Source organism: Anabrus simplex, chromosome 3 (genome assembly GCF_040414725.1).
Source record: "Anabrus simplex isolate iqAnaSimp1 chromosome 3, ASM4041472v1, whole genome shotgun sequence".
Taxonomy (NCBI): Eukaryota; Metazoa; Arthropoda; class Insecta; order Orthoptera; family Tettigoniidae; genus Anabrus; species Anabrus simplex.
The window spans coordinates 371,861,339-371,883,995 of record NC_090267.1 but is presented as its reverse complement, the minus strand read 5'-3'; the positions used below and the strand labels follow the sequence as shown (position 1 = coordinate 371,883,995).

General features: G+C 38.8%; 2 long non-coding RNA genes across 2 annotated transcripts in view; one reads left to right on the top strand and one right to left on the bottom strand.

Moving 5' to 3' along the window:
- The window catches only part of LOC136866391 (uncharacterized), a 93,606-nt gene extending 88,759 nt beyond the window's left edge, over nucleotides 1–4,847 (top strand). Inside the window, exon 8 of the long non-coding RNA XR_011017936.1 lies at nucleotides 1,712–4,847. This is a non-coding gene — a long non-coding RNA (uncharacterized lncRNA). The remainder of the gene's footprint in view (nucleotides 1–1,711) is intronic.
- Nucleotides 1–21,137, bottom strand: part of LOC136866392 (uncharacterized) — a 39,169-nt gene extending 18,032 nt beyond the window's left edge. The window contains exons 1-2 of the long non-coding RNA XR_010859538.2: nucleotides 21,001–21,137; nucleotides 14,807–15,026 (exon numbers count right to left, since the gene is read on the bottom strand). This is a non-coding gene — a long non-coding RNA (uncharacterized lncRNA). The remainder of the gene's footprint in view (nucleotides 1–14,806; nucleotides 15,027–21,000) is intronic.
- Nucleotides 21,138–22,657: the final 1,520 nt, after the last annotated feature.

Genomic DNA, 22,657 nt, shown 5'->3' with positions numbered 1-22,657 from the left:
TCATGAAACAGTAGATCTAATGTCTGCATCTTATTCAACTTCTTGAATCACAAGATGACCATTGGCTACATTTTTCAGGAATAAATTTGATGATCATTTTCTTTGGAAATAATCCCGATAAACTGCACAGAAGGTTTTCCCTGACTGACCTGTGAGTTAATAGAGTATGCATGTCCAACCCTTGTCCTGTTTCTCTATAGGGTTCAGTATGAAGCAAGATGAATCATCATAGCAAGTTTTTATAACCAGATGCCGTTTCTGACAACCTCATCAAAGGAGTTAATGAGATGAAATGAATGACTAGATATATGATAGTACGAAGGGAGGTGAAACTTCGCACCTGCACATGGCCTACTGTCAAATAGCACTAAGGGGTCTCCTCAAGGCTTTAAATCATCTGACAGACAAATAGTCAACAGCCATATAAACACTGCAGAGGTCTGGAATTTAACTGGCACACAATCTAAAGCTTAGAAACTTTATACCACCATCTTTCCTACCCTGCCAGCCAACATTCTGATGGTGAAAACTTTTTTGACCAACATTACTAACTGGGCAACCATGGTGTCTGATCATATCGACTTGACGTCTTAACGATCACGACCATCCGAAAGAGTGATCTGCATGGGTCCCACTGCAAATAGTCACAAGTTATGTGAGAAATATGACGGAAGGAAGGATACAGTAGGAAGATTTCTAGGTTCTTGTTGAGGTATCAAACACGGCTGGAATATGTACAGAAAAGGACCTTTTTGTAAGACAGAGCAGACGGTAAGAAACATAACTTGTTTCAACTAAACTGAATTCAAGAAGATTCTTCTTAGTGTTTCAATTGGTCTTCTGTGAAGTGCTTTCTTCAAATTGGAAAAACTGAGAACTTACACAAGACATGCAATTGTGATGAGTGTTTTAACATTCAAACCTTTACTTGACTTGCATTGAATTTTTAACACGCTTGCTTCATAAATTTTATCCATAATTCAAGTCTTGCCTTAACTTGATTTTGACTGATGGTCTCTAGCAAGACCAAAACTAGTTTCATGAAATATATGTAACTTTAAGGTTACTAAATAGTATTGAATAGGTGGAAACCTTTAGCTTTTGTTTTACATTTTTGTTAATAATAAATGCTCTCAGAACATTCCAAGCTTCCTGTATCCTACCGATTGTTTAATACGCCTCTCCAGTCTGGTCCAATTTTGCTTCTTCAAATCTCAGCCATCTTGACCATGTACTATTTTCTGTGCAATTGTCAGAGCCAGAGTCCCTGCCTGTCGCAACTTGAGCACTAACCAAGTGTTTGCAAAACTAAACCTCAAAACTCTCCCTGCTCAGAGGAAAATAGCCAACCTAAAGCAGCTAATGGTTTATTTAGGTCACCAGAATTAGTTCCCTTATTCTCCATCCACGTCCCATCACGTACTACCAGAACGAAGACCTTATTCCTTACAGTCTGCTTTCTCTTACAAAAAGGTCCTTTTCGGAATGTATTCCAGCCACACCTTATCTACCAACGAGAACATAGATATCTGCCTATTGTATCCTTCCTTATGTCATGATACTTCTCACCTAACAATTTTCCTTGTTCTTTCCTGTCTCTTCTCTTGTATTTCAGTATTTTCCTTTGTTTATGTAAATTTGTAAAATATAGGATTGTACATTTTGTGTATATTTGTGTCCTTCATAAATGTTTATATACTTTTCATTTCAGATTTAAACCTTTTTTGTAAGAGAACGCAGACAGCAAGGAATATGATCTTCATTCTGGTTCTATGTGATGGGACGTGGACGAGGAATAAGGGAACTAATTCTGGTGATTTAAATGTGATGATTAGTTTATTTTAAATGGACCTACGCTTAAATGACAATTCAAATAGTGACAAGGATCAGTTTATCTGTGGCCAACTGCTAGTAAATCCATTTAAGGTTAGGAAACATTTGTAAGAGTTGTACAATATAGGAGGAATATTTGAACTTTTCAGAAGTGTTTTAAATGTTCTAGTATGTGTGAATGTGTTACATTACAACAGACATTAACAAGAAATGAACAGTATATATATGGGTTAGAGTTAATACAGATGCCAATATTTAATGTATAACAGTGATGTTAGATCTTGGGGTTTGGGGGAAGATCGATATTGATGTAGAAAGCACTGATGAAGGGAGTTAAGGCTCCCGAAACATGTACTTGTAAAACATCAAATACTGATAATATATTGACAGGGCAGACTAAATCACCCGTTGTACATTATTGGTACGAGTCAATACGGACCAATTAAGGACCGATAATGGTCAAATTTGTCCATTTTAAAATCTTGTCTAGCATTTGCATATCCCTGTTGGATATTTTTTATTCAAGTATTTTTTTTTTTTTTTTCTAGGGGCTTTACGTCGCACCGACATATTCGAGTATTGATAGTATATTTTTTCGGTTAGCACTTTCTCTTTCCTTGTCCTCTACAGAACTGTCTTGAGGTTTTATTGTATTTACCTATCTGAATATCTGTAATACACCTCTACAAGAGACTTGCTTTTTCTAGTTGTACTATATGATCCTTCCACTTGGGAAGCAAATTAGGTCTTCCTCTGTAACCCTGTCTTTACTTTTACTTCTCATTTCCTTGTTACCTTTTTATTTTATGATATCTTGCAATTGTATCCTTCCTTTACTGTGTAGTCATGTGTTCAGGAAACTGCTTTCTCTTCTGCTTCCACAGTTCTGGACTGTGGATGTTGTAAGGTTGCTTCTCCACACGCTTAAACGTTCCGCCTCCTGGGTTACCCCTGATGTTTCTGCTCGGTCATCACTTGCTTGCCTACCACAAAACTGGCCTTTCCACTCACAGCTGATACAGCTTTCTGCCATTTCCTCTAGCTGCTTGCCACATCAAGAATCTACCACCGTTAGTCTGTTTCCCCAGATAAATTCTTTGAGACCCAGTTACGTGATTTACTCAAGTATAGGTGTTTCATCTCTTCCAAATTCAGTATCTTTCTGATCCACATTTTAGTCCCTTTCAAGGTCACAGCGTTTTCCAAAACTGTGTCCCATATTTTTTCCTATTCTGAAAACCTTGGTAATGTCACTCACTACAATTCACTTTCTCAGTGATCGGCAAGGTTAATTTGTTTATCCCACTGAAATTTTTCTTATTGGAGTCTTCTATTTCATATATTACTACAGCGAGTTTATCTTCAGTTGGCCAGCAGGCGCATCCATCTTACCTCCCACTGACTCATCACTTCCAGTTACACGGTGCAGCAACAGCACAGTAATGCCCACACTTTGCAGTTCAGGTCCATGTTTAGAACTTGTATTAAGTGTTGATCTGCCACTCCAACCGTTCCAAGTTGTGAAGTGTTAACTTGGGACATAATTCTCATGATGCCTCCACATGTGTACACTGTAGAGGAAAGGTTATGTACGATAATTATGTGAAAAAAGTCTGGAAGGGAAGTCTTTAAACAATTTTTAACAATTTTCAGATGTACACCCTCCACACAGAGACTGTGGAAACTCTCAAATTGAGAGGAACTGGTTCTTTACTCAATAAGAATCGAAGTGTTAAATGTGTATTTAATGAGGAAATGTAAACGAAATCTCAGAAAGCTTAGAACATACGCGTACAAAATCCCTAAGACGACTTGGACAGAAAGCCCGAATTTCAAAGAGCTCAGCATGGCGGGCTATGAAAATATTAAAAATGAAACCATACATATCTGGAGAGAAATGGCCTTAACTATGGAAGACCAACTTATGCGTGTGAACTAGAGTTTCCTAAGACTATGCCCGAAATGTGGATGCAGGAGGAAATCTTTTCAACATCTCCTGTCATAAGGTACAAGCTTATGTCATGCACAGATAAAGCGAGCGAAGTGCCGTCCTTGTTGCTATGCTGCAGAGGAGGGAGTGATGAGTCAGCAGGAGGCAGATAAGCTGGGGACGCCTGACAACCAACCAATGAGAAATTCACTGTACACTTCTCTGTATATCCTCGCTGACTTGTGACATCCTTCAATTCAAGTCTCTTAACCCTTTCTTCTCAGTCCAATATTCTATATTCTTAATTTCCTCTAAATCAGACTTACTTCCAGCCAAGATTGCCTTGTATGTCACTCAACTCCAATTGTATGTAGCTTTTCATCTCTTTTCACTCTGGTCTCTCTGGGCAACACTGACACACTAAACAAAATGAGTTAAGGCTCATAGGTCTTGTGGCCCAAGCTCAAATCACTTGTCTACTTAAGTCTTCCACTTTGCGCACCTAAATACATTTTCAAGGAGCAACAGAAATCATTTTTGGTGCTGTCTTCCAATGAATTTCCCAAGGAATTACAATTTTTATATAACAGTAAAAAGCAGTTTGTAACAGCACACTAGCCAACAATTTTCAGCTTTGTGGTCCAAAATGTTATTCTTGTTCCAACTAGGCTCAAACTCATTCCAAGCTCGGTTTGTTCAATCATCCAATATGCTTGAGTCAGATTATCTGAGCAAATAGGTTGGATAGGCTCACTGGGCTCCGAGCTTGTTTCAGCTCTCTTGGTTAGAGAAATTGAGCCACTACTAACGACAGGCAACCACAGAGACCAATTCACACATGCATTCATATTTTCCAGCCATTCTCAAGGTTTCTGGCTTTATAATACTGGAACCAAGCACAAGACAGTTCTCTACAAACTTCACCTACAATGTCCTCAATATTTGGCAGATGCTCACTTCAAGTAAGACTTGTGTATTATTTCTTTTTCTTTAACCGTAAATTGTATGTGTTGAATATTAGCACTGGTACACTCACTGGCTACCTGCATTATGTTGGTATATAGCATTTCGTAAATATAGTATACATTTGCTCGTCAAGTGTTATCAGACCACTAGATTAATACCATGACTTTTCAGTTGTATTTTAAGTGGTTAAAAGAAATTATAGATTCATTGTCCTTATATGAACAGAAGTATGGCTCAATCATTAATAAATTGTGTACATAATAAGCTAAATGATTAATGAACTTTGTGGTAAATGTTAGTTTAATTTTTAGTCCAGGGATCCCTCACTCAAAATCATCACCCCATGTGATTTAGACACGGATCACATCTATACAGAGCCAATAGATAATTTTGCCCAAAGAAGACTTTGATGAGGGCAATGACAGGGGTGGGTCTCCCTGATAACCTGAGCGAGTCACAACCATGAGCAAAAGTGGTCATAGACAACCTGTCGAGGAATTCAACAATGACACAGACAACTTTACAGTAATTAGTTGTGTGATAAGGATGATCTAGAGCAGGGCCTCTCAGGGTGCATGCACTGTGCAAAAGACGACTTTGCTTCGTTGACCAGAGTGCAGACCCCCACTCCTCGATTTGGAGCAATAGCGTTGTCTCTTTCCCCACGCCTGTCTTCCTCTTCCTCACTTGCTCCGTAGTGCTCCACATCCGAGTTGAGCCGAGCTTAGCCAAGTAGCCCAGAGACGAAGCGTTGGTCCAAGCCGAGCCAAGTGGGACCGATGCACTGTGAACAGGAACTCTGCGCCTCACTTTGCATGCATGAGATATTGGGTGTTTGAGAGGCCATGATCTAGAGCAACCCACACCAAAGTGTGATGCTGTGCTAAATGTGTTGGCCCAGTACTGGTCATCAGATGCCACTTCAGCACAAAGTATTACTTGCAAGAACAGATATTTGAAGCCAAAATTTGTTTCAGAACCCCACTTGGCAAGAACCAATACTTTCTTCCCTCAAGAACAGTACTGTCAATTGAGGGAAGTTTCTGCTGCCCACATCTGTAGGCTGCAAGAAAGCTTACATGAAGTGTTGAGAACTACAAAGGCAGTAAAATATATTTTCTATAAAGGATTAGTATACCTATTACTCATTAAAAATATATGTGTGAAATGTTTATTGATGATTAAATAGTTTTGTTTTTCTGGTTCAGCAAACAAGAAAAGATGCCTTTTTCTTAACATGTTTAACTCCCAAACAATGTTTGAAGACTTAATTTTTTTAATTTTATTTCATGGTATATGAAGGCATCAGAAGTAAGTCGAACTACTGCAATGCATAGAATATTTTGTACAAATCGTTGAGATGTATTTATTCACTATGCAGACACTAGAATAGATGCTGTGGATCCTCTCATCCTCTCATTCAGAAGGTACAGGGAAGATTTAAGGAATACTTCAGGGGAGAACAGTGTTCTAACTTTTATCCAAGTACAACAACATACTTCAGCATACATTAACTGCAAACATACAGAGAAAACCAGTAAGGTTTGGATATTAAGTCTTGTCTGAACACTCCTGATGGCTCCCTAGTGAACTGACATGTACCAGGATTAAAAGCAAATCAGACTATGGAAAAGCATTAACTCCATTACTACTAATGTTTTGCAATTTACCTACAGAACTTATCTTCAGTGTTTGCCTATTATTTTAACATCATATTTACTGGTTTTGGCCTCTTAAGCCATTTGAAGACCCACGATTATGAGGCCAACAGGAACTATTGGAGAGAATAACATGCCAAAAACTGTCCCCTCAGTTCCATGAAACAAAAAGGCAGCGAACGGAGTATGAGGGAATAATTATAACCTGCTGAACATTAAACTCTGTCACCATTGCTGCATCATCTTGCAATCATGCCTCCCATCAACTTCCACAGCATTCTCAAGCACAAAGAGATCAATGTGCTATACCCCATGATTTTCACAGAATACATGGAAGTGATCGTATGGATGGGAATCTGCCTCAGTACTACATTACTATACGGGGAAGAAGTGATGGCAATTCATTTGCACCTTGTTTTTGCACATACACATGAATAAAGCATTAGACGTCTGGAGGATATCTGCATTAACTGCTCTTCAGATGTTCTGTGGTTCAAACATACCTGATGCAATACCAAGTTCCTCCAAATGTGCCAAAGGTGTATTCCATCTTCTAGTAGCAGAGTTTAAAGGCTCAAATAGAAATATGTTTTCCCTAGTTCATTTTTAAAACGTTTTTGAAAAACAAATTTTTCATGTCGATATTCCATCTTAAACTGTTCTCTTCAGATAGCTCTTTTCTGAAGTGAGTATTGTTTGATTTAATTTGGTGAAAATGCGTCTCAAATTTTATTTATTAAGGGGTCCTCTGAAGCCGATTGTCTTGTTATGAAAAAAAGCTCCGCCAAAATCTTATGTCGGCAGCCTACTGTGTCCTTGGAGGGGTCTAGCAGCAACTGATGCAGCTTTCTGTCTCGCATCATACATGAACAAAAGTGCTGTATACCAACAAATTTTTAACATCTATTTAAGTGAATAGGAAATAGTTTTAAATTAGGTTAGAACATAAGCAGATCTATCTTGCCTTCCCACTTCACTGCCTCACTCAACCCTCCTCACACTTTAAATACTTTTATCCTTTTTAAATTAATATCGTTTTGAGCATAACAAGGTATTTTTTAAAGATTTTTGAGAACAAATCTTTGTGATATCACCTAAGCAATGTAATGTAACTGAAGCTGTTCCTAAGGAATGAAACTGTCTAATAATTTTCTTAGAGCAAATATATAGTATCAAACAGGTGGAAATTTAGTTTTATTGATTTAATGTAAATAAGATTTGATACGAGATATGAAGCAGATTTCTTGCAATCAGGTGCCCTTTATGAAATAAATTTTAAAAAGGCAACTACACATGATCAAATCCCAGCAGAATTTTTCAAAATCCTAGGAGAGGAAGCTGTGGAAGTGTCGCATTCAACATGTCAGCAAATATGAATAACCCGGTAGTGACCAAAAGATTGAAAAAAAAAAAAAAATGTTCATCCCAACTCGGAAAAAAGGTGCTAAAGAATATTGTAACTACTGAACAATCGCACTTAACTCTAGCAACGTTATGCTCAAGATCCTGCAAAATAAGCTTTGGTAGTATGTAAAACGAGAACTACCTGATGAGGTCTAGACAGTTTTCATACAAGCAGAGGAACCAGAAATCAAATTGCTAACATTTGCTGGATTATAGAAAAACCAGCAGAATTCCAGAAAGAACTGTATGTATGCTTTATTGACTATGCTAAAGCCTTTAACTTCGTGGACATTCAAGGACTTCTTCAGTTCTTTGGTTATGAACGATTTAATTTTATGGTGTCGAGGGTTTCACAAAAGCTGTCAGTGTTTACAAGATCCTATGACGTGAGGAGTCTCCACAGCAGCGCTGACAGAGGTTGTCCAGGGATCTGCCGGGCACAAAGTGCACTGCAGAAATTTTTGTAATATTTTATCACCTCTTGCCACGTATTATACAGGCAGATGCAATTTCTGACCCATATAAGGATTTTTGCAGATGTTATACTGTATAGCGTAATAAATAAGTTGCAGGATTGTCATCTCCCGTAACTATTCAGTACATATAACTTCTTCCTATATAAGGTGAGCAGATCAACTCGGTTTATGGATGTGTTTGCGATGCCTGAATGGACCAATCTTGGCATAAAACATACGCCCACACAAATCACACTGAATGGATGCATGAGGGAGGGGTTGTAACTGATGGAGCTTTCTTGTTTGTTGCTTGGCCTCTTGATGTTTGCAGCGTTCTCTTTTGAACAAGTTGACAGTGGTGGATGTAGTGTTCCGCCACATTGAACGGTCCACAGCACATTCTTCCCATGTCTATTTTTATACCAGATGTCTTCATGATGTGTTTCAGCTGGTCCTTAAAATGCTTAAGAGGGGCTCCATGAGGTCCACTGCCAGGGCAAAGTTCACCATACAGAATTTGGCAGGGAAGCCTGGTATTACTCATGCAGTGCACATGGCCTAACCATCTCAGTTGATGAACAATGACTTGCCTCTGCTATTTAGTTGTGCTTTGTTGAGAACTGCCATGTTGGTCACATAGTCCCACTTAATATTCAAGATGCATCACTTTTTGTTGGTGGAAACTCAAGTTTTTTGATATCATGGCAATAGTGTGTCAAAGTTTCACAGCCATACAGCAGCGTGGAAATGACAACAGCTTTGTACACCATGAATTTGGTATGCAGTTTTAGGTCGTTATTCATGAAGACTGCATTAACTGTCTGAATGCTGCACGAGAAGCCCCAATTCTTTTATCAATGTCTTGTTCGCAGGTACACCGTTTAGACAAGATGCTTCCAAGATATGAAAAGTGATCAACCTGTTCCAGTGTTGTGTCTAAGATTTAGATACTGAACTCAGGAAGAGTCAATCCTGGGACAGGTTGTGCAAGTACCTTTTTTTTTTTTTTTGCATTAATGGCAAGACCAAAGCAGTCACATGCAGTTTTAAAGCAGTTGGCTGACTGTTGTAGTTCTGCAAGTGTTAGAGCAGGAGATGGGGTGTCATCGGCATACTGCAGTTCTGTCACCCGGGTAACCAGAATACGTCTGTGAGCAAAGTCTTGCCAAACTGAATAGGCCTTCATTTGCAGAGTATTCATGCAGCATGGCAGCCATGTACAGTGCAAAGAGTATAGGAGCAAGCAGACAGCCTTGTTTCAATCCATGAGTGATAGGGAAAGATTCTGATACTGAGTTACCATGAAGAACCTGCCCAGACATGCCATCATGAAGAGCTTGAACCAATTCATAACGTTCCGGACATCCAAAACGTCAGTACTTTCCACATAACAGATCTTGGTACTGAATCAGGCTTTTTCCAGATCATAGAAAACCAAATACAGAGGCTGCTGTTCCTCTGCATTTTTCCTGGAGCTGTCTAGCACAGATCATATCCATCATCTATACAGGTTAGCAAGTGGATCCTAAAAGACCTAAACATTTCAATATGAACAGCAGACAATGGTATGATAAACAGGATGAAAGTCAGGTTGTTAAGTTTCACCATGAGGAAGAGTCCTTGGTTTGATGGGGTAAAAGTACTTCATAGGGACCTCTAAATACTTAGCTGTAAATACCAGGAAAGATCGTCAGGGTGATCACATTGATTGATGATTGATGCTTGTTTAAAGGAGCCTAACATCAAGGTCATTAGCCCCTAATGGTACGAAATGAGACGAAATGAAATGACAAATTAAAAGTACAAAATCCTCCACTGAACAGAATTCAAAGCGTGAGGACGAAGAATGAATGAAAATTTAAAATGATCAGTGGAATCCACCCAGTGCCTCACATGCACAGAAGCTGGCACAAAACGATAGTATTACTGACCAAGGGACTGCTTCTATAGCACGATACTGAATCGATGCTTGTAGTCTAAAGGAGTCGAAAATCAAAGTCATCGGCACCTCATAGCGGTACTTATCGCTAGAAAAGTAGAACCATCGCATGGTATTTGTCATGTAGTACTAATCAAAAGTAGCGTAGACTCACGGTATTCCACACATTACGGTACTACTCAAAGGTAATGAATTTCGCACATGTATTACAGATCTACGGTGTTTCGCACATAGCTGCGCCATTTACAGGCAACGCAAACCTATGCTGTTCATCACATAGGTGTACTAACCACAGGGACTCCTATCCCGTGGTGTTCCTCATAGTGGGTACTAATCATAGGCGAGCCAGAACCATGGGTTGAGGGAACCCATGGTGTCGCTCATATAGTGCTACAAAACACAGGTACTGTAAATGCCATCGTGCACTCTTGCTACTAATCACTGGTACCAAACAGTGGTAGTACGTGCAAGTAAAAGCGACCTATGGTGTTCCCCGCATGGTGGTACTAATCACAAGTAGTTCCATGGTTCTAACATAATCATCCCTTGGTCGTCCCTTTTAGTTGCCTCTCACAACAGGCAAGGGATACTGTGGGTGTATTCTTCGTCTGCGTCCCCCACCCACAGGGGGTGGTGATCACATTAATGAGGTAAAGCATACAGATCTCTTCATATGGTTATGAGGGTATTTAGGAGTTTTAAGGGTATAGAGGATGTATAAATCCCTGTTAAGACCCCAGTTCCAGTGTCTGGAAGCCATACCAGGATTACTTGATACGAGAACTGGGAAAGATACAAAAAAAGCACAATTTGCTCTGATTTTCAACAAAAGAATAGTGTTATGAAAATGTCTGCAAACATTTGGCTGGGAAGACCTGGGAGTAAGAAAGAGGAGTTGCTCAACTAAGCAAGATGTTCCGAGCTGTCCGTGGAAATACGACATTAGTACATGAATAACCTTGAGTGGGGGAAAGATATTAAGATAAAGTTTGAATTCAAGAGGATAAATTGGGAAAAATAATTCATAAGAAGAGGAATTAGAGAATGGAATAATTAACCAATGGAAATGTTCGATAAATTTCCAAGTTCTTTAAAATCATTTAAGACTAGGTAAATAACAGAATCTGCCACCACTGTGAAAGACAAAATGCAGATCAATGATAATCCAAACCTTTTTATTTCTACCTCAAGTTCATAACCCAGCCTAAAATGGCAAAACTCTCCAAATTGACCATGAAGGCTCTGAGTGAAAAACAACAACTTCCACTATTCAGCACTTAAGTAGGATGAAGTGCCTAGCCACTTAACCTGGGACTCCTTTTTAGTGCAGGTTGGGTGAACCTCAGGGCCTCTTCAGAAGTCAAAATCTGGATTCTAAATTACATTTCCTAAGATCAAGAGGATGGCCAAGGAAACTGGATATACGCTGAGAAATCCGACGTGGACAAGGGGTCTTAAATAGGAAGATGTCCTTGAGAAGACTTATGCAGACAGGAAGAGATGGCAAGTGCTTGAAAATCACACCTGGGAAAAAGGAGTTAAAATGATAAAATCTAATTCATAGGTGGGCAATGAGACAGCTCCACTCCTTGAGCTAACGGCATGACCGCGGGAAGAGCCAAGAGCAGCTGACTTCTAATATTTGTGCTGTCAAGACTAGATGTGAATATGCGGAGTCAAAGCCATAGCAATGTACTTTGCTGAGTATGTAATACAATCGTACAGTTTGTCGTTCATTGTTTATGTTGTGTTCCTAAACAAGCTTTTATGTTTGCCTGCAGTACAGGTAGTATTTACCACATGTAGAAATAATTTTTTCCTACACATAACCTAATACAATTAATACAACAAAGTATTTTGCGTTTGTATACAAAACAACTTTTCTCACCATAATCTAACACAATAGAACGACACATTAGCCACAATAAAGCTATTTAGAAACATGTCCCTTCACTAGTTGTACTAGAGCCGTGCAAGCAGCTAGTAGGCTGTAGGAAGGAGATGCCGAAAGTTTTTAGCAGCCCATAAACCGTAATTCTGAGGACATTGGAATTCTTTTCATTTGAAAGTGTGATGTTTCTCCACCTTGAAACATGAACGCACAACCCCTCCCAGCAGTGGTTCCTGCACGGTGCAGGAAGAAAGCACGGGCAGTGTCGAGTTAGACACTGTGCAAGATGGATCTGTCGTGCCGCGATTTTTGTGCAATGATTTTTTACGATTATTAAAATAATTTAAGTATTAACTTAAAAATAATTAGTTTATTATATGGTCAACCTTTTTACTACATTACACTCAAGAGAATGCTTAAGATTTATACATTATGATCAATTGGGACATGTTTCCTCCTTATTGTGGGCATCCTCAGCCAAATCCTTTTCCCCAAAATCACAAATCGTCAGGATTCCGATATTCTCATAATAAATTAACTTAACACATGATTGTAAGAATACTATGTGTTAAATACATTTTAGTCCAAAACTATACTAACAGTCAAAGCAAATTATTAAAATTAAGTGATGCTCCTGAAAAAGTCTAAATTGTTCATTGAATGTCTTGACACATTAAAATTCTTATAGTTAGGTACTGTTCTGTCTTTTTAAGACAATGTTCTTCAATAAGAAAACTGAACACTTGGATACACACAGAGAAAGAACCACGTAAGGGCACTTTTGTATAATTATAGGAAAATGCAGAACGTAGATAGAAATTAATCAGGCGTTATCTAAAATACTAGTTGTCTGACTACATCTTATCTGTATACATACACTGGATTCATATTCAAATAGGCCTCAATAATGGCCTTAAAATCTTGATCCTTAAGCTTGTAATAAGAAGTGTTAGTAATGTTAGTGAGAAGTATTATGTTCTAAATTAGGTCTATTTTTGTTGTTTAAGGAGCTTTGTTACTCTTGATAAGTAGGTAGAATGAGATCAAACTCCAATATGCAGGAGAAATTAGTCTTGCCACAGTGCTGATGGTGGTTGAATGGGAGACTCACAGAAAACTTTAAGGGTGGAAGAATGAAAATTTCTTCATAGGGAATAAGCATTGAGTATGTCAAACAAATGAAAAAGTGACTTAGAAAGGACCTACGATAATGTGTTCAAAATTTGAGCCTATCACTTTGCGTCAGAAAATGTACATTGTAAGAAAATGTATCCACTTATGCTTTTTTTTACTTCACTCAGTTCAAAATAACTACCACAGATACTGGAAGACACACCTTTACCAACTGAAGTAATTGCAAGCTACACACTTTGATACAAGCGACCTCTACTAAGGTCTGAATTTCCCCATCTTGCATGGAAAAAAATGTTTCTAATTCAAAGTTTATTTCAACGGAAAAGATATTTATACATTTATGGGTGAATTTAATCTCCAGTTACACCAACCCCATTCTCTCTTAAAAACGAGGGTTTCTTTATGCATAATATATTTAAAACAAATAAGCTTTCAAAGGATAGAGCTACTTCTAAAAGAAACCACCTTTCTCTTTGCAAAAATCAAAGTATCAAATATGTCTTGCGGTCATGACCATCAACGGCTGCTGATGTCTACCACTGCGTGGATATACAAAATTCATCCGCATCTGCGAATACTGTAAATATTTAACAGCCCACTGAGGACAAAGAAAAAATTATATATTCACCAACAATCTATATTAGCTCAATAAGTACAACTGTGAGGACATCGAGGTCATAAGGCTCATACTGGGTGCAAGGGGCACCATTCCTAAACTACTGGTCACCTACTTACGCTTTGGTGTGCCGAATGAGACCATCGTGACCTGGGGCAAACATTGAATGCCTCAATAGCAATCTCGAGGCATCACCTCTATGCACCATCCACTTAATTCAATTAAAGTAATTTATCTACCACTTTTTTTCTGTACATAATCAATAGAATAATTGTTTTTTACTCTGTACTAAATTTATACTGTATGATACTCTTGTCAGTTTCTTCCTCAAATGACTGAGGTTGCCAATGAATTTTATTATTACACCCACGGTATTGAAACGGATAGATCTGTTAACATAGGCCTGATACCTGCCACCAGAACCCCTACAGTTACAGGTTTATGCGGGATTTTGTCTTGTGACAACTACCGACTTATTGACCTTTGCTCTTTCCATTAACTGCAGGCAGTAGCCAGTTAGGCTTAGGTCAGATTTACAGCTTTATGGTCTCAAGGCTCTTTATATATTCTCCAATAACAATGACAAGAGTAGCCTAAGCACAGGCAAAAATGTGAGTACACCTGACAAAACCAATGACCACCATTATTTAGAAATTATCAGCAAATTTATCTCCACTACGATATAGGTTTGTATCTGCCAAGACACTAACTGTGTCAAACTTAGAATTACTTCAGTTGGTAGAGGTATATGTTCCAGTACCTGTGGTAGTTATTTTAAACTGAAAGTCAAAGAAGATAAGTTTATCACTTCTGCATCCATGCAGGGCTCTAGCCATAAGACAAAGCCTGCACACAGTTTGTAGGTTACACATCCGTCATGCATTATGTCTGGTTACATTTTACAAATTTTTGTATGATCAACAATAAATCATATTTATATCGAAAACTATTAAGCCATAAGTGAAAATGCCATAACAGACCTGTTTCTGTAGAGAATAATGATTTCCCAAGTTACACATGACCAGCATAGACGACTTGAGACTACGGTGAATGTGCTTGTCAAGTCTGCAATACGGACGGAAACTTTGTTCACACCAGAGCATCTTCCAGTTTTCCTCAAGCTGCTTGTTCTACCAGAATTGGACAGAGCTGATTCCACTTTCAATGCCTTGTTTTCAGTTCTGTATATGTTGAGTATTCCTAGAAAATACAAGAAAAAATTTAGACAGTCGATCATACATATAATGCTGAAACAATACTCGGCACGCAGTAACAAAACTCCTCCCAAAAGAAATAATCTACAAAGAACACTAACAAAGTATGGGAAAGTATGGGGAAAAGTGTTGCAAAGAAAGACTAGGAAACTACAATTATCAGACCAGTATGTTATCTAAACCGTGCAGTCTGCGTTTCATTCTACGAAACTGGGAACTGTCAACATACATACTGTGTAGAGATGAGATGAATGCAAGAATGAGGAATGTGACTGCAAGCACCAACTTCCTGTTCAGGCCAGACAGATCGGCTCTTATCTGCTCGTATCTGCACGAAAACATTGACTCACACTGGCAGTATTCAGCGTCTCGCGTGATCAAATCAGATATATGAACACTCAGAAGAATCAGTCTTTTTTTTTTTTACTTTGATCCACATATTGCTTTGCCACAACTGGTATTGCTCGCACATATCAAATCACAGAATTAATAAGAAGAAAAGTCTACAAAATTACTGGCTAAATCTTTTGCGTTATTTCAGCATGCTATGAAAACCAGGATTATTGCCTCGAAAACTTCCAGAGCCAAAGAGTTGGAGATAAAGGTTTAAAGCTTATAAATTTGATATATTATGGCGACGATGGGGTAGGAAAGGGCTAGAAGTGAGAAGGAAGCGGCTGTAGTCTTAATGAATGTACAGCTCCAACATTTGCATGGTGTGAAAATGGGAAACCACGGATAACCATCTTCAGGGCTGCCGACAGTGTGGTTCGAACATGCTATCTCCCGGATGCAAGCTCGCAGCTGCGCGCCCCCTAACTGCACGGCCAACTTGCCTGATTACCAATGTATGGTGAAACATTATTACATAGACATTTCGAGTTCCAGTATTTTGATTTACGTTTTCTTTTTTTTTAAATTTCACTGATGTCTCATTATCCTTGGCATAACACTCGTCCGTTAAGAAATATTTTTTTTAATCCCTTAAGAGTCATTTATCTACAATAGTAATGAATCCATAACAATTTATAAAAAAATCACTATCTTATATGAGATAGGCCTACATAATATTATACTTATTTTTTTCTCTCCTTTCCACCTTCCTTCCTTTACCTTCTTTCTTAATCCATTTACCTTTCAGGATTGGTTTTTCCCTCGAACTCAGCGAGGGATCCCAACTCATCCGTCACAAGGGCAGTGTCCTGGAGCTTGAGACTTTGGGTCGGGGGATAAAACTGGGGAGAAGGACCAGTACCTCGCCCAGGCGGCCTCACCTATGTTGAACAGGGGCCTTGTGTGGGGCTGAGAAGATTGGAAGGGGTAGAAAAGGAAGAGGGAAGGAAGCAGCCGTGGCCTTAAGTTGGATACCATTCTGGCATTTACCAGGCGAGTTAGCCGTGCAGTTAGGGGCGCGCAGCTGTAAGCTTGCAACTGGAAGATAGCGGGTTCAAGGCCCACTGTCGGCAGCACTGAAGATGGTTTTCCGTGGTTTCTCATTTTCACACCAGGCAAATGCTGGGGCTGTACCTTAAGGCCACAGCTGCTTCCTTCCCATTCCTAGGCCTTTTCTATCCCATCATCATATCACTTTACAATGCATTAAGTCTATGACATACTTTCAGAATAATAAAATTTCCACTTTCTATCACAAATCTTCAAATAAGTGCAAATTATTGCAGTAGTTTAGTATAAAGGTTAGCAATATGGTGCTCATAAAATTGCTTAGAACACTATGCGAAGATATGAACGATGAAGTTAATTAAATAAACAGTAAATGGTAAATGCATCACGGGTGAAATTTAAGGAGGCGGAGATTGTTGTCAGCGAAATACTGTGTAGGAGGGATACTGATTGGAAGGTGATTGGAGATTTAAATGAGACTATGGAGTGGGTATGTGGGAGACTGAGTGAAATTTCTAGATCCTAATGGGTGGGTAGGAGATAGATATATGCGCTCAGATGGCCTTCACTTAAACGGCTGTGGTACATATAAGTTAGGAAATTTCTTTAGAAGGGTTATAGGGAGGTACATTCAGGGAAACAGGGTGCGATAGGGAGTGGTGTTAAGGGAACAGGGAACTGGAAATCAAATAGGGATGACAAAACTGTTAGTGCTCAACTGTAGAAGTATTGTAAAGAAAGGAATCGAATTAAGTAATTTAATAGATATATACTTACCGTACCAGATATTGTAATAGGAGTTTAATCATGGCTGAGAAATGATATAATGGAGGCAGAAATTTTCTCACGGAACTGGAGGGTGTATCGTAGAGATAGGATAGGAATGGTAGGACGAGGGGGGGAATTAATTCTCATGAAAGAAAAATTTGTAAGCTACGAAAAAGTTAAAGATGACAAGCACGAAATTCAAGGGGTAAGGCTCATTTCTAAAGATAATAGGCAACTTTATGTCTTTGGAGTGTACAGACCAGGAAAGGGTAGCGCAGTTGCTGATTCCAAATTATTTGATAAGATAATCAGCTATGTGGGAAACGATAAGGAAAGGAACGTGATCGTAGCGGGTGATCTCAATTTACCAAATGTCAATTGGGAAGGTAATGCAAATGACAGGAAGCATGACCAACAAATTGCAAATAAGTTAATATGGGAAGGGCACCTGATTCAGAAAGTGATGGAACCAACTAGAGGGAAGAATATTCTGGATGTGGTGCTGGTAAAACCAGATGAGCTCTGTACAGAAACCAAAGTAATAGGTATTAGTGATCACAAAGCTGTTTTTGTTGTAATTAAAAATAAATGTGAAAGAAAGGAAGAGATTAAAATTAGGACTGTTAGGCAGTACCATATGGCTGATGAAACAGGCATGAGGGAGTTTTTCATAAGTAACTATAATCGGTGGAAAAAGGTAAATAAAAATGTAAACAGCCTCTGGGATGGGTTTAAATCAATTGTTGAGGCATGTGAAAACAGGTTTGTACCTTTAAAGGTGGCAAGGAATGGTAAAGATCCACTATATTATAACAGGGAAGTAAAGAGACTAAGGAGGTGCAGGTTGGAAAGAAATAGTTAGAAATGGCTGTGGAAGCAAGGAGAATGAAGGAACTTACTAGGAAATTGAATCTAGCAAAGAAGTCGGCTAAGGATAACATGACAAGCATAATTGGTGGCCACACTAATTTTAGCGAAAAATGGAAGAGTTTGTATAGGTACTTTAGGTACTTTAAGGCAGAAACTGGTTCCAAGAAGGACATTCCAGGAATCATTAATGAACAAGGGGAGTGTGTATACCAGGATCTTCAAAAGGCAGAAGTATTCAGTCAGCAGTATGTAAAGATTGTTGGTTACAAGGATAATGTCCAGATAGAGGTGACTAACACTAAAGAAGTATTAAAATTTGCCTATGACAGCAATGACATTTACAGTAAGATACAAAAGTTGAAAACTTGAAAAGCAGCTGGAATTGATAAGTTTTCGGGGGATATACTAAAGACAATGGCAATGAACGCAGACACAGCTGGATTACAACTGACAAGAAGAGCGAAGAGCTGCTAGTAGAAGATAATATAAAGTCGCCTGGGAGTAGCGGGGTTGCTATGGTAACCTTTACGTCACTGGCTCTGCTGGCGAAAACCCCTTTGCCCCGTGCCTCGCCGGGCATGTGCATTCTTTTAATCTCCGAACAATATTTCCATTGCCTCCTGTCTTTGAACAAAAATAAACTGAATCGGGCAATCGATAAACTTAGTTGTAACATACGCCAAGTTGAAAGCTAATGCAACCCATTAAGACGTTATAAAAAAATTAGTACCTTACATTCAAATTACCGTAAATAATTAAAAAAGTATAATCAAAACGCTCAGGAATTGGGACAGATAGGCTATTTACGAACCATCGTGGGTGTTTTATGTGCTTCAGTTTTTTAATAAAGCGGAAGTTCCGGTTGTGCTCAACACTCCCATAAACAAAGGTGTTCAAACTTTTCACTTTACCTAGGAATAAACTGACTAGATTTAATAAAACATAGCCCTGATATATATTTTTAATAATAATAATAATAATAATAATAATAATAATAATGAGGTTTTATAATGAATGTCTTAACTTCATGTACAGGTACTTTTGAACAACACAATACTTCACATGTTTCTACAATTGCCGTACTGATGAAAACTAGTGACATACAGGTAGCGGAAAACTTTGAATCTTCAAAATTTCTAGTTGAAAGATACTTCAATGTCACCGCTAATCTGTCACCGACAAACAGGTTCGCATACGTGTTAGAAAAAGCTCTACCGGTACCATTCTAAGTATTGCAATTTCTCAAATTACTCATTTGGAGGTAGGTTCGATAATCTTCTGCATCGGTATATTTTATTTCTCTCAACTTCATATCAGAATACTCTTCTCGTTTAAGCCAATCTTTAACCTACGTTTATGTTTAACACTGCATTTCGTGCAGAGTGCTAATATGATAGCTACACATGTCCGTCTTTTACGATCTGTTCTGATGGAATACCACAAGTACTGACCAAAATACTGACAGTAATAGTGATCAAGGTAAGGTCTCTACAACACTGAAGTGTAATGTCGATATTGACTCCGAAATACTAATCAGCATTACTGACCGTGTTGGATCCGTTTTAGCCTAAAGTACCGTATCACGTTGCAATTTTGCTAGCAATGAAACTTGCCGCACGAGTCCTTTTAATGAAGTGCAAACAAAAAAATTATCTGCATTTAGGGCAGTCGCCCAAGTGGCAGATTTCCTATTTGTCGTTTTCCTAACCTTTTCTTAAATGACTTCAAAGAAATTGGAAATTTATTAAACATCTCCCTTGGTAAGTTATTCCAATCCGTAACTCCCCTTCCTATAAATGAAGATAACATACGTGGGGACAACATTTCACCGATCACTAATGCTATGTCAGAGCGATTCTTGCTCCAAGAAATGAAGCTGTCAGTCATCAGCAAGCAACGTTCATGGTTTAGCAACATTTAATGCAGTTGAATTAATAAAAGCGGACGAAGTCGCGGGCACATGCTAGTCCAGTAATACTGCCTTGAGGAATTCCCTTCTTAATGATTTAGGCCTACAGGATCACCTATTCTAATTCACCGAGTTCTATTTTCTAGAAATATAGCCACCTATTCAGTCACTAGTCTAGTCCTATAACCCTCATATTTGCATTGACGAAGGCAGTGCTATTTGCCAGTAGTCTCCCATGATCTATCGTATCAAATGCCTTAGATAGGAATCGCGATACAGTCCATCTGACAACCTGAATCCAAGGTATCCGCTATATCTTGCTAGAATCCTACAAGTTGAACTTCAGTGGAATAACCTTTCCTAAAGACGAATTGCCTTCTATCGAACCAGTTAATTTCGCAAAAAAAAAAAAAAAAATCAGAAAGAGTGCTTTCCCAAAGCTTACATGCAACGTGTGTCAAACTTACTGGTCTCAAATAGCTTAACATATTAAGCTATTTGCTGGTCTGTAATTTTAAGCGTTGTCTATCACGGGCTACTATAGCAACTCTCCAATAATTCGGAATAGCTCCTTCATGCAAACAATAATCAATAAGTACTTCAGATATGGTACTATATCCCAACCCATTGTCTTCAGTATATCCCCAGAAGTTCGAATGGGGAAGAATAAAATAGTAAAATCAATATAACTTGCTGAACAGCGAATGCAAATACGTGTAATACTTTTCAACTCACAGATATAATTTTTATAAATATAACACTACCTACTTCACACCTAAGGAATATTTTCTGAAGTTCTAAATTAAGTTTTCAATGCTTGCTGGTATCAATTTGACAGATACGAAGGACTATTCCTGCTTTCAACCTCAAAATTAAGCAATATTTTAGCTCAACTCCAAATATACGATTACCGTGGAGCGAAATTTTACACCGTTCAACAGCTAACGTTGATTATATTCAATCAATTACTTGAAAATTTAAAAATATTGTTCATACGAGCTGATAGCCTTACCTGTCCCATCGTGTTACGGATACATTGCTGCGAACCGACCCCTAACCGGACTGGACCATGGACTGCGATAGCGCTGTTGCTGTGACCTACAGCAAAGACCTATTGCTAGTGATGTGCGCGAGTGATGCCTGGAATCGTGGTACTCTGTTCTGTTCGTGAAGTTGATTTGGGCTCGTTATTTCACCCAGACACAATATTTGTACTAGTTCTACACGCGCACACAATTTCAATAAAGTAGTACACCAATGCAGTTTACAATGTTTTCTGAGTACGAAGTACTTGAAGATTGAGGGAAGTAGACCATGCAGCGGACTCACAAAATGGGTTCAAAGCACTTGCAGTAGTTCAGGAAAAGACGTATCACCTAGACAACTGAGAGTGAGGAAATACGTATACAAGACTAGGAGATATAGGAAAAGCACAGGGACACAAGGTATAGGCTACTAATCTTCACGCTAGAGTGGCCGTCTCAGCGACTTCTACAAAACATACACACCGGGCCAACATATAAGGGATAAGCAGGAGAGGGCAGTGGAACGACGGAGGGGTGGATATATGTGAGAGTGTAGGACTTTGGACAGATGGAAAGAAATATCTGAGCAACGTATATGGGGGGTGTAGAGACAACACCTCCTAGATAATAAGGCCTAACAACAGCGTAGTGACGTCACGCTACGGAGGCGATGGCAATGCAGAGAAACGCGGAACATAGTTAAACACAGACATGAATTTAATATTTTTTGCCAATGGAATAATTTATTTACTAACAAATAGTGTTTCAAATTTGAAGGATATTGAATTATACTGTCGTTATTACCGTATTTTAGTGACTCTGCCATTAAAGATAAACAGCAGACAGTTGTAAAACACGACAGCATTTTGCAATGTTAACTCACTTAGGCCGAACTGCTAACATCACAACAGAATGTTACAAACATATTTCAATTTAAATAGATATTACGTGATCTTAAAAGAAAACTAGCACGTATAATATTAGCATAGGCCTAACATCTAAGCTGATGTAGCATCACTGGCAGTATTTGCACATGAGCCTACAATGTTTCCTCTCTTGAAGTTCATGTATGGTTTAATGAGAATTTCACCTACCATCGATGTTACTAATTTGTAATTCTGTTCGAAACCTTTATGTATTCCAGAAAGTATGTAAGTTTCTAACCTAATATTGGACTACCATTCGGACTGGAGCCTACTCTTTTAAAAGTATTGACATATTGTGGCAACATTAAATTGCTACTGTCTCATAAATTTGTAAAAATCGCACGGCAAAACAGCCCTGAAGGGCTTGGCCTTGATCCTGCTCAGCCCGAAGGCCTGCAGATTACGAGGTGTCTTGGGTTCCGCATGACGAATCCTTTCAGCCGTTATTCTTGGCTTTCTAGACCTGGGCCGCTATCTCACCGTCAGATAGCTCGCAAATGTAAACACGCAGGCTGAGTGGACCTCAAACCAGCCCTCAGATCTAGGTAAAAATCCCTGACTTGGCCTGGAATCGAACCGGGGCCTCCGGGTAAGAGGCAGGCATTATATCCCCTCACCACGGGGTCGGCCATAAATTTGTAAACATGAGGAGATATCAGACAGAAGGTTGAACAAATAACAAGAAAATCATGCACATACTCCTTTATGAACTAAGAAA